We start from the raw sequence: 12,444 nt of genomic DNA on the forward strand, positions 1-12,444 counted from the left end.
CCAAACCCATGATTCTAAGGTGTAGCTAGGGATTTTTCCCACCATTAACTTCATGTCAAAACCCTTTCCCATTGATAATTACTCATAATTCTAAGTTCTACGGATCAAACAATTGATTAGGGGAGTAAAATCCTTACCTTTAGCACCAAAAGTCATGGAAAACTGTCAAGAATTCGTCCTGGGTCGTCTCCTAACCCTTTAGAATGAAGTTTGCAGAAAAATAACGAAATTGGGGTTTTTCCCCGACTTAAGTCGCGACTGTCCCGCTGCAGCGAGACCCATCCCGCCACAGCGGCCCTGCCCTGGCGGCTTGCACGAAGACAAAGAGTTGGAATTTGAGTTCCAAACCCCCATTTCACAATACACCTTCAACCTTTGACGTTCAAAAACTACTCATTCGTGCTAAGATCAGTTTCATGAGTTCTACTCGCCGAATACTATTCCGTAAAGTCGTACGATTTCCTTTAAGTCTTAGCTATATATTCATATAATCAAATTCACAATTAGATCTCTCATTAATTTTCCAGATTTCCCTAGACCTCACATGACTCAGATTTCATCCAAATCTGGACTAGGCTAGGAATTCCCAAGTTACTACCCAAAAGTTTTATGGCCCAAATTCTTTCCCCATTACCTTTACTCTAACGATGGAATTAGGTCGTTACAATAGATACCAATTTACCCATCACTCGTCCCCGAGTGATCAACTAGGAAAGACTGGCTAAAGTAAGGGTAGAGTAGTACCTGCATCATCGAATAACTAGGGATATTTGTCTCACATGTCCTTCTTGGTCTCCCAAGTAGCTTCCTCATTCAGATGATGCTTCCATTGAACTTTCACAGACTTTATATCCTTGGTCCTGAACTTCCGGATATCGCGATCAAGAATTGCAACCGGTTCCCCCTCATCCTGAAGGTCTTTGTCTAACAAAACTGAGTCCCATTTTATGATGTAGTCCCCATCCCCATGGTACTTCTTCAACATGGATAAATGAAATACCGTATGAACTCCCGATAATTTAGGAGGTAAAGCCAACTTGTAAACCACTGGCCCTATATGGTCAAAAATTTCGAATGGCCCAATGTATCGAGGACTAAGCTTGCCTTTGTTACCGAATCTCATCACCCCTTTCATGGGTCACACCTTAAGAAGAACTTTCTCCCTCAGTCTAAAATGTCATGTCTCTTACCTTATGGTCTACATACTTTTTCTGTCGACTTTGGGCTGCTAGGAGCTTAGCTTGGATGCTTCTTACCTTATCCTGAGCATCCTGAGCCAAGTCAACCACCAAAGGTTTCACATCTCCAGCCTCAAACCATCTTATGGGTGATCTAAATCTTCTCCCATAAAGTGACTCAAATGGTGCATATCAATGCTGGAGTGGTAACTGTTATTATAGGAAAACTCACACAACGGTAGGAACTTATCCCAATGTCCTCCAAAGTCAATCACACATGCCCTCAACATGTCCTCTAACACTTGAATAGTTCTTTCTGACTGCCCGTCTGTCTGCGGATGGAAGGCTGTGGTAAAGGTGAGTTGAGTACCCAACTCCTCATGAAATTTTCCCCAAAACTTGAATGTCTGCGTACCACGGTCCGAAATGATAGAAAGGGGCACTCCGTGCAGTCTCACTATCTCATTCACATACACCTTAGCCAATTGATGCATATTATAGTCTATTCTGATCGGAATGAAATGGGTTGACTAGGTCAACCTGTCAACCACTACCCAAATAGAATCAGACTTCCCAAAGTCTTGGGGGAGACCAACCATGAAGTCCATAGCTATCCTTTGCCACTTCCATTCCGGAATTGGAATTCTTTGAAGCAAACTTGCAGGCCTTGGATGTTCATATTTTACTTGGTGGAAGTTTTGGCACCTAGCCAGAAACTCCGCTATACTTTTCTTCATGCCAGGCCACCAATAAAGTCGCTTCAAATCTCGGTACATCTTGGTCACGTGTGGATGAATGGAATACCGCAAGCCATGGGATTCTGTCAACAATTTATGGATCAAGTCATCCACTCGAGGAACAAGAATTCTTCCCTTAAAACTAAGCACATCGGTACATCTTGGTCATGCCCGGATGAATGGAATACCGCAAACCATGAGATTCTGTCTACAATTTCTGGATCAAGTCATCTACTCGAGGAACACAAATTCCCTTAAAACTAAGCACACCCCACATCAAGCACCATATCTTGTGCCTTACTAGTAAGACAGTCTTCTTTCTAAGCATATTCAAGTTCTCATCCTCAAACAGTTTGGCCTTGATCTCCTCAATGAAGGTGGCCTTAACCTCAATGCTAGGAACCTTTGAAATCTCTCCTCACATTTCTCAGATTATTCAAAAGGTACAGGATTCTTTAACCAGAAAGAATTCGGTTCAGATGGAGGATACCTATCCAGAAGTTTTCGCAACTCAATTGTCAACCTTGTCAAATGTGTGGCGGTAGCAGAGAAATTCTTCGCAAACCTACGATAGTAGCTAGCGAGCCCCACAAAACTCCTAATTTCAGTTACTGAGCTAGGCCGAACCCAATTCCTGACTACTTCAATCTTTTGGGGATCTACCATTACTCCTTCTCTTGAAATCACATCCCCCAAAAAGGGAATGAAAGTCAACCAAAACTCACACTTAGAAAATTTATCATACAACTTTTGTCTCCCAAGAACACCCAGAACTATATGAAGATGGTCAGCATGCTCTTCCTTACTCTTTGAATAAACTAGAATGTCATCAATAAAAACAATAACAAACGAATCCAGAAATGGTTTGAAGATACCATTCATCAAACTCATGAAGGTCACAGGCGCATTTGTTAACCCAAACAACATCACTAGAAACTCGTAGTGCCCATAGCGAGTCTTGAATGCTATTTTTGGTATATCATCAGGCCTAATCTTTGACCGATGACAGCCAGACCTTAGATCAATCTTAGAGAAAATTGATGCACCCTGCAACTGGTCAAAAAAATCATCTATCCGAGGTAGTGGATACTTGGTCCAAATGGTGACCCTATTTAATCGGTGATAGTCTATCTTAACAAACAAGACAAGAGAACCCAACAGGGAAACACTAGGACGGATGAAGCCTTTATCAAAAAGTTCCTGAATTTGAGCTTTAAGCTCTCTTAACTCTATGCCATGCGATAAGGAGGAATGGAGATGGGGTGGGTACCAGGTTCCAAGTCAATGCAGAAATCCATATCTCTATCCGGAGGCTTACCAGCTAAATCGTTAGGAAACACTTCTCTAAATTCTAACACTATAGGAATAGATTCAATAGAGGGAGACTCGATCTCAACATCCCGAATATAAGACAAATAAGTCAAACAACCCTACCCCACCAGTTTCCTAGCCTGAATGGAGGATATGACCTTAGCTGGCTTAGGTTTGTACACCCCTTTCCAATCTAACTTTTCCCTACCAGGGATCTCTAGAGTCACATACTTAGTATTATAATTAAGAACATCATAATAGGAAGATAACCAAGTCATGCCTAAGATGATATCAAAGTCAAGTCATACAAAAAATAACCAAATCAGTCCATGACTGAAAACCGATAAACAAGATAGGACAAGCGCGATAGATATGGGTGACTATGGCAGACTCTCCAACTGGGGTAGAAACATGGATGGGGGCATCAAGTACATCATAAATCATATCAAACTGACATATAAGAATAAGTAGAACCCAGATCAAACAACACATTCGCCATTCAGTCACAGACAAGAATAGTACATGTGATCACTGCGTCAGAAAACTCTCATTAACTCTTTCTCGAAAAGGCATAACATTGAGCGTTGTCATCTTGACGGGCGAATTCCTTGCCTGGTGCGTCGTACCTCTTTCTGCATTACCATTTCCCTAACCTCCACGGCCTCGCTGATTTCCTTCTCGCCCACCTTGTGAATGCCCTCTGCCATTATTACCATTGCCCGTGCGTACCATTGCTCTAGTCTGCTGCTGCGCAGGGTCTAACATGCGTGAGTCGAGAAAATCTCTCCTCATATGCCTAGGTTCTCCACAATTATAACAAGTGCGATCCAAAGAGTACCTACTGCCAGTCGAAGGTGCGGCTCCCTGGCTATCCTGAATAAAATTCTAAGGTGGAGTTCCCGAATAACTACCTGTAGAAGTGGGCATGGAGGACTGAATTGGCCGGGCTGCAAGTGTCGGTCTATCCGAACCTCTGGAGTAGAAACCCTAAAAGTTACCTGTGCCCTTGGCTTTCTTAGCTAAAGCCTTAGCCTGCCCATCACGTCTAACTCTTTCCACTTTCTTCACGAAATTGGTCACCTCATTAAAACTTTTTCCTGAAGAAGTCATGTGAACAAACAATATATATAACTCGGAGTTCAGTCCCTTGACGAATAGACGGATGCTCTCCTCCTCAGTAGTCACCAATTGTGTAGCATATATAGACAAAGCATGAAACTTAGCCTCATAAGCAACTACAAACATACCACCTTGCTCCAAATCTATGAACTCATCCTTCTTATGATCTCACAATGTCCGAGCAACATACTTTTCCAGAAACATAGCATGAAACTGTGTCCAAGTGAGTGGGGGTAAAACCGATGATCTGCATTCAACATAGACCCTCCACCACCTCTTAGCCTCACCCTAAAGCTGGAAAGTCACGAAATTTACCCCATGTTGGTGTAAAATACCTAACTTATGCAACCTCTCATAACAATCCAAAATACGCATAAGCGTCCTCACTCTTAGAACCAAGAAACGCAGGCAGCTTTAGTTTCAAAAACATAGTCAGCATCTCATTCTCATTACCATTCATTACGGGACCTAATAAGGGACGGAAGAAGGCATTAGTTCCTACAACTCCACACACCTTGGGAATAGTAACATCAATAGGGGGTTGGCGGGAGTTTGAGTTGCTTGTGCTGCGGGAATAACTTCGGGACCAACCAATCCTTTCATGAAACTCATAATATGTTGAGCTAATATTGGATCCAAGGGAGGAATACCAGTAGCTTCTGCCCGTGCAGCCCCCTCTGGTCCAACCTCCTCTTCTTCCTCGGTTTCCAAATTCTCTTCTACCTCTTCGTGATGTATGGGAGGAACCTCATCCTTCGGAGCATTTTCAACCGGTGCTCAACCCCTAGTGGGTGCTACCATTTCTCGGCCTTTGCCCATTGCCCTTCCTTTGCCCCTACCTCGATCGCATCCTTTGGTTGTGGACTCCTTGGCTGGTTCATTGACGGGAGCTACGGGCCTGACGCCGTTGAAATAAGTGTTAACCATCTGCGGACAGAAGAATAAAGAAAATTATATGCCAATTTGGATCGCCAGATACCAATTAGAATCAAGTCATAGCACAAAAGAGTAGAAACAAAGAAATATCTTAATGTCTGGTAGCCTCTCAAAGAAAAGTACAGACGTCTCCGTACCATTCCGCAAGACTCTACTAAACTCATTTTGGTACAATGAGATCAACGAACCTAGGGTTTTGACACCAACTTTGTCACGACCCAGACCGTCGTGATTGGCACCCACACTAACCCTACGGTGGGAGAACCATTACTACTAACCAACTAACCCCAAAACTAAACATTTAAAGATACGGAAGCAGGTTTAAATACAGAAATAAAGTAGAGTTCAAATAAATTCCGAAAGTTTAAAACACCCATTACAAAACATTGCGGAAAATACTCCTAGAATCTGAAAGTCAATGTACCAAAACTCTACTAACGACAAGTGTAAGAACAAAGGTACAACCCCGAAACTAAGCAAGCAAATATCTAAAGTACTAGTCTAAGTCCGAACAAAAATGGACTAAACAGAATGAGAACTCATGGCAGCCTGGAAGAACTGGCACACCCTTGAATTCGGTCTCGATCAGTGATCTTCTAAATTAGGTCTATCCTTAGCCGCTTAAAGATGCCCTGTACTCAACAAAGAAATAGTAAGTGCAGTATCAATACACAACCACAGTGTACTGGTAGGATCACACGGCTATTCCCATAAGCACAATATACGAAGACAATCACAATATAATAAGCATACATATATGGAACATAATTCTATTATCATTTCAGGAGGAATGTATAATTCCACATTCTCAATAGCAATAGATTTAATCAACACAATGGTCCTCTCATGGAACCCATACCCAAACTGTTAGTGTGTCGAAACGTGACACCCGATCCAATACATGTGTCGGTACGTGGCACCCGATCCCAATTAGTGTGTTGGAATGTGACAACTAATCCAATGTATGTGTCGGAACGTGACTGTTGCTCCCCAAAATACATGCAAGTGTACGTGGTCGTACAAGTAGTATAGATAATTTAAGAAATGAAGTATCGTTCCCAAGGGACTTATGATCAACTTATATTCACTTAACTCTACAACTAAAAGTAACCAAATAACTTTTTCAAGAGTTGATGATTTAGTGAAGTAACTACTAATAAATATGCACTAAATAACAGTAACCTATAGCAAACGACTTTGTTAATATGTTTCAAACAAGTTTAAAAACAATTCCAGGGCTGCAGCATACATTGAATACCATGTATCATATCATAGGCTTAGAATTCACTTCAGTTGTCAAATTACTGGTTTATAGGGTTGATAGTATGGTCCGGGTGGTTCGCCTCTCGCCGCCTACCCTAGTTAGCCATCTAACTACATCTTTGAGCGGGGATAAATAAACTAATTGGCGAGATGTATATTTCATCCTATTTCGTAACCAAGCAAGCTGTTTGTCTGGGCATCACTCCTGAATACTAATCACCTCAATTTAATGGGTGGACCGAGATTTCTATATTCTCTGGTCTATCTAATCCCTCCTCGTTCAATTTTAAGATTAGACACTAGATTTATTTTATATAATGCCTCATACGGGGCAATCTGAATACTGGAATGAAAACTATTATTATAGGCGAACTCTATGAGAGGTAGGTGATCATCCCAACTACCCTTGAAATCGATCACCCAATATCTCAACATGTCCTCTAAGGTTTGAATGGTACGTTCTGCCTGACCATCTGTTTGTGGATGAAATGTTGTGCTGAGATTTATCTGAGTACCAAGACCTTTCTAAAATGATTTCCGGAAATGAGATGTAAACTGAGGACCTCTATCTGAGATGATAGAAAAAGGAACCCCATGCAACTTGACTATCTCATTAATGTAGAGTTTAGTGTAATCCTCCGTTGAATTTGTAGTCTTGACAGCTAAGAAGTGAGCGGACCTGGTAACTCTGTCCACTATCACCCAAATGGAGTCATCATGTCTGTGAGTAAGAGGTAAATCCGTACTGAAGTCCATGTTTATCACTTCCCACTTCCATGTAGGAATGTTAATCTCTTGAGTCATACCTCTTAGTTTCTGATGTTCTACCTTAATCTGTTGATAGTTAGGACACTTTGCCACAAAATCTGCTATGTCTCTCTTCATTCTGTTCCACCAAAACACTTTCCGCAGATCACGATACATCTTAGTGGCACCTGGATGAATAGAATATCTGTAATTATAGGCTTCTGTAAGGATCTATTGCCTTAACTCACCAACATTAGGAACACATAAGTGACCGTGATAACGAAGCACACCATCTCCTCCTTGGGGAGGAAACCTCTACTTTTTGTTGAAGAACTGCACCTTTCAACTGAAGTAATATAGGATCATTATCCTGTTTTTGCTTAACCTCCGATACCAATGAAGATTCTGATCTATTCTAAACTATCACACAACCATCTGACATGTCTGTAAGACCAAATCCTAAGTGAGCAAGCCAGTGAACATCTTTTGCTAATTCCTTCTTTTCTTCCTCAACATGTGCTACACTACCAACAGATAGTCTGCTGAGAGCATCAGCACTACATTGGCCTTACCAGGATGGTAAAGCACATTCATATCATAGTCCTTGAAGAATTCAAGCCATCTCCTCTAACGAAGATTCAACTCTTTCAGGGTGAACACATATTGAAGGCTCTTATGATCTGTGAACAGATCTACATGAACACTATACAAGTAATGTCTCCAAATCTTTAGGGCAAATACTACAGCTGCAATCTCGAGGTCATGAGTCGGGTAATTCTTCTTATGGACCTTAATTTGTCTAGAAGCATAAGCTATGAACATACCTCGCTGCATCAACACACAACCACGGCCAACCTTGGATGCATCACGATAAATTACATAACCGTCTGAACCATCTCGTAGAGTCAAGACAGGAGTTGTAGTCAACCTAGTCTTCAGTTCTGAGAAACTTTTCTCGCACTCATCTAACCACTGAAAATTTACTTTCTTCTGAGTGAACTTGGTCAATAGGGAAGTTATTGATGAAAATCCTTCAACAAATCTCCTGTAATAACCAGCCAACCCAAGAAACTTCTGATATTTGTTAGAGAAGTGGGTCTGGGCCATTGTATCACTACATTTATTTTCTGAGAATCCACTCGGATTCGTTCGCTAGATACCTCATCATTCCGAGAATATATGAGGATATCATAAATAAAGACAATAACGAACAAATCCAAACATTGTTTGAACACCCTATTCATTAAGTCCATGAAATTTGCAGGAGCATTTGTTAGTCCAAAATACATTACTACAAATTCATAGTGACCATACCGAGTCCTAAAGGCTGTTTTTGGAATGTCACTCTCTCAGACTCTGAGCTGATATAGTCAGATCTGAGGTCTATCTTCGGAAAGCAAGTAGCACCCTGAAGTTGGTCGAACAAGTCATCAATCCGTGGGATGGGATACTTATTCTTGATGGTGACTTTGTTCAACTAACAATAGTCAATGCACATTCTGAGAGAACCATCTTTATTTTTCATAGACAACACTGGTACACCCCATAGGGAATTAATAGGTTTGATAAAGCCCCTATCTAGAAGGTTTTTTAACTGTTCTTTCAATTCCTTAAGCTCGGCTGGAGCCATTCTGTAAGGAGGAATCGAAATCGAAATGGGCTGGGTATCTGGAAGGAGATCAATTTCAAAGTCCATTTCCCTTTCGGGAGGAACTCTAGGAAGATCTTCTGGAAGCACTTCTGGAAACTCATTTACTACTGGAACTAACTTAAGAGTTGGGTTTTAAAGTTTGAATCCTTAACCGCCCGAACAAGATGATAGACATACCCTTTAGAGATTATCTTTCTTGCCTTAAGGTAAGAGATAAATCGACCTACAGGCCCTAAGCTACTACCTTTCTATTCTAAGACTGGCTCGTTCGGAAACCGAAACCGAACAATCCTAGTTCTACAATCGACTGAGGCATAACATAAATATAACCAATCCATGCATAGAATGACATCAAAGTCTACCATTTCTAACTCTACAAGATCTGTTGAGGTGACTTTCTGAGAGACTGTGATAGGGCAATTTATGTATACTCGTCTAGCTATAACTGGGTCACCAACTGGAGTAGAGACTGAGAAGGATTTTGAAAGAGTTTCTGGACTGACACCGAAGTTTACTTCTATATATGGAGTTACAAAGGAAAGAGTAGCCCCTGCATCTAACAATGCATAAACATCTAAATGAAAGACTTGTAACTTACTAGTGACCACATCAGAAGTATCTTCTTGATCCTGGCGAGCTTGAAGAGCATACAACATATTCTGGTGCTGACCACCACTTGTACCAGATGAAGCACCCTGCTTAGTTGGGTAACCTGCTTGTGCTGCTGGAAGTGTAGATTGAGCCCTATTATTGTTACCTCATTGCCCCTGCCTGGCAAAAGGGCCATCCTTCAACCTATGGCCAAACTGACCACACCCAAAGCACCCTTCCTTGCCCGCAAGACACTCGCCTGGATGGTTCTTACCATACTTTGGACAAGTTGGGAAAGTCCTATTACCTAAATTACTCCCCTGAGACTTAGAGCCTGATGCCCTACCTTTCTAATCATGTCGAAACCTGGTGGATGGAGCATAAGCTCATGAAGGTGCTAGGGTTGTAGACCTCTGCTGAAACTGTGAGCGATTCCCACCACTCGATTTGTACTAAGAGTATTCATAATTCCCTATTCTAGCTTTCTTATTGTCTTTAGCCATTTCCCTAAGCTTATCTCCCTCCACCTGCTGAGCATGAGTCATAAGCCTAGAGATATTAATATCCTCCAGCAACATAGCATTCCTGCACTCTGTTTTTACCAAGTCGGATACCCCAAACAGAAACTTACTCATTTGTGCCCTTGGATCGGCAACCATATGTGGTGCCTACCTGGAGAGTTTGGTGAACTTAAGTCCGTACGCTTGGACTGACATGGTACCTTGCCTCAAAACGCATGAACTCCTAAGCTTTGGCCTCTCTAAACTCTCTCGGGATGAACCTGTCCAGAAAAGCTCCAGTAAAACAATCCAAAGTCACAGTAGCTGCATCTGCACCCCTGTTTTCTTTCCACTGAGTGAACAAGATGTTAGCCACATCCTTAATCTGGTAGGATGCCAACTTTACCCTATCATTCCCATTCACTTGCATCACTCTAAAGATTGTCTTAGCCTCATCAATGAAGTTTTATCCTCACCAATCTACGACCCTAGAAAATCAGGCGGATTAATCTGAACAAAATCTCAAACTCTAGCTACCACTGATCAACCGTTAGAATTAGTAGGAACTGGGACCTGCTAATTGTTTTGGTTGGCTACACTCTGAGCCAAAATTTGGATAACATTTCGGAATTCTGCATTCGTAACCTCATGGTCCGGGGCTGGAGGAACTGCATTAGCAATGTGTGCATTAGCATTTCGCGCATAAGCTCTACAAGGAGGAATGATCTAAAATGCATAACGATGAATTAGAAAGGTGATCATACACACGCGCGATAAAAATAGCAAGAAAGTGAAGTTTTTCTTAAAACATTTCGTAGCCTCTCTCATTAGATGTGGTGCACTTCATATCCATGAAAGAGACTCTAGTTAGTGCATCTTTCAGACATCCTACGACTCTACAACCTAATGCTCTGATACCATGTTAGTCATACCCCAAGGCTACCCCCTTGATGTAAAAACGGGACCTAGGATCACGAGTGACCCCAAGCTATCCCTGAAGCTGGCATATCATAATCATACTAAAACAATCTAAATAACATGATACTATGCGGAAGCTAAAATAGTGGTAACTGAAAGTGGGGAATACCCAACTAGGCTGAATATATGAAATGTACTAAGAGTTCAATAACAACTGAAAGATCAAACTCAAATCTAAAGCTGAATCTAATACTATGTTTGAAAAGCCTCTACTCATTAGAGTTGCTGGGATATGCCCCCAGCTAACTCTAGAAAAACTAAAAACTGAAAAAAAGACTTAATAGAAAAGACATGTCTTTGACCTCGAAGTATGAGGACTCACCACTGAAACTGCTGAATACGGACTGGGAACTGATCTATGCGTGATTTGGATGCTGAACACCTGAACCTACATCATAAAAGGATACAGCGCAGAGTATGCGTCAGTACTTGGAATGTACTGTGAATGTAGGATATAGATAATAGCTTAACAGACATAACTGATCAATGACATAATCTGAACAGAAACATAGCTACTGAAATATAATTGAAAACTGAGCTAAATGCAATGACCAAGTACTAATCATGAATTCAACATGACAAGACTGAATACTGAAGTATAACTGAAAACCTGGTCAAATGCACTAGAGTCTGACTGTGGGAGCAACTATTAACAGACACAAAACCACGTGAGCAAAACGCGAAGTCCGATATATACGCCCCATCGAGAGGACCTAATATACTTTGCCAGGGTTATAAAGGCATGACTGGCGTGATCATTAAATCTGATGCCCGCAGAGGGGACTTAAAAACCTACGTGGGCACGTAGTTCTGGGACTATAAGGGTAGGCTGAACCCTAGTCCAACTCGGTGCTAAGCCTACTCCCAACTGGAAATGCGTATGACACAACATAACTGAAATATTGGATAGCTCAATATTCTAACATGCAAATATGAGAATGCAACATTTATATACTGATAATGTGACATTCGAAACTGGAGCATGTATGTCACGACCCGAGAGCACCCGCTAGTCGTAACCAGCGTATTCGACCTCGAAGAGGTCAAATACAAGCCTCATGGATCATTAATTGCATACGATACTTAAAAAAAAAAAAAGAATTTAAAACTTTCTTCACACACGAAGATACTTTCAATAAATAGCGAGCGGAAGACTTTCTAAACTTTATACAATATGTCTCAAAACCATCTAATACTTGAATACAACATTGGGACTAAGCCCACTCAAAACTATAACAAAACTACAATACATAAAGAAACATGTTGGTTATTGTCCTCGAATCTATGAGGACTCACCAAGTCTTCATCTTCAAACACCTTAGAAACCTATCCATCAACCATGGAATATCAACATCTACAAATCCCTACACTTTAGTCAAAAGGGAAAGAAAGTGGTTAGTACAATTAAGTACTAAGTATGGAAACCATGCAAA

The sequence above is a fragment of the Solanum tuberosum genome, unplaced genomic scaffold (assembly GCF_000226075.1).
Source record: "Solanum tuberosum cultivar DM 1-3 516 R44 unplaced genomic scaffold, SolTub_3.0 scf00396, whole genome shotgun sequence".
NCBI lineage: Eukaryota > Viridiplantae > Streptophyta > Magnoliopsida > Solanales > Solanaceae > Solanum > Solanum tuberosum.